The following is a 1,722-nucleotide window of genomic DNA, read 5'->3' as shown; positions in this document are numbered from 1 at the left end:
CTTAAAGATAAATTAAACAGTTAAAACTTTAAATACTTTCCATAGTATTTTAAAACAAATAAAAATGTGATATCTATACCATATATATCATCATGTTATCTATTCTTCCATTTTATAGTGTTATGTATTTATACTGCACTTGGCAATGAGGAATACTTTTTTGGCGTTCCACAGTAAGCTGCAGGTTTCAAAAGCAGAAGTCCTGTACCTCTGAAGGCAGCATAAGAAAAATCTTTGTCTGAAACCCCAAAGTGAATAGAGAGCCCAGAAATAAACCCACACACCTACGGTCAATTAATCTTCAACAACGGAGGCAAGGATATACAATGGAAAAAAGATGGTCTCTTCAGCAAGTGGTGTTGGGAAAGTTGGACAGCCCCATGTAAATCAATGAAGTTAGAACACACCCTCTCATCATATATAAAAATAAACTCAAAATGGCTTAAACACTTAAATATAAAACATGATACTATAAAACTCCTAGAAGACGACATAGGCAAAACATTATCTGACATAAATCATACCAATGTTTTTTTAGGTCAGTCTCCCAAAACAATAGAAATAAAAGCAAAAATAAACAAATGGTACCTAATCAAACTTACACGCTTTTGTACAACAAAGGAAAGCATAAACAAAATTAAAAGGACAACCTACAGACTGGGAGAGAATACTTACAAATGACGTGACCAACAAGGGCTTAATTTCCAAAACATACAAACAGCTTATATAACTCAATAACAAAAAAACAAACAACCCAATCAAAAAATGGGCAGAAACCCTAAAAAGACATTTCTCCAAAGAAGACATACAGATGGCCAACAGTCACAAGAAAAGGTGCTCAACATCCCTAATTATTAGAGAAATGCAAATCAAAACTATGATGAAGTACCACCTCACACCGGTCAGAATGGCCATCATTAAAATGTCTACAAATAACAAACGCTGGAGAGAATGTGGAGAAAAGGGAACCCTCCTACACTGTTGGTGGGAATGTAAATTGGTGCAGCCACTATGGAAAACAATATAAAGGTTCCTCAAAAAACTAAAAATTGGACTACTATATGATCTAGTAATTCCACTCCTGGGCATATATCCAGACAAAACTACAAGCCCCATGTAAATCAATGAAGTTAGAACACACCCTCTCATCATATATAAAAATAAACTCAAAATGGCTTAAACACTTAAATATAAAACATGATACTATAAAACTCCTAGAAGACGACATAGGCAAAACATTATCTGACATAAATCATACCAATGTTTTTTTAGGTCAGTCTCCCAAAACAATAGAAATAAAAGCAAAAATAAACAAATGGTACCTAATCAAACTTACACGCTTTTGTACAACAAAGGAAAGCATAAACAAAATTAAAAGGACAACCTACAGACTGGGAGAGAATACTTACAAATGACGTGACCAACAAGGGCTTAATTTCCAAAACATACAAACAGCTTATATAACTCAATAACAAAAAAACAAACAACCCAATCAAAAAATGGGCAGAAACCCTAAAAAGACATTTCTCCAAAGAAGACATACAGATGGCCAACAGTCACAAGAAAAGGTGCTCAACATCCCTAATTATTAGAGAAATGCAAATCAAAACTATGATGAAGTACCACCTCACACCGGTCAGAATGGCCATCATTAAAATGTCTACAAATAACAAACGCTGGAGAGAATGTGGAGAAAAGGGAACCCTCCTACACTGTTGGTGG

The sequence above is a fragment of the Physeter macrocephalus genome, chromosome 12, assembly GCF_002837175.3.
Source record: "Physeter macrocephalus isolate SW-GA chromosome 12, ASM283717v5, whole genome shotgun sequence".
NCBI lineage: Eukaryota > Metazoa > Chordata > Mammalia > Artiodactyla > Physeteridae > Physeter > Physeter macrocephalus.
Note: the sequence above shows the minus strand (reverse complement) of the source record.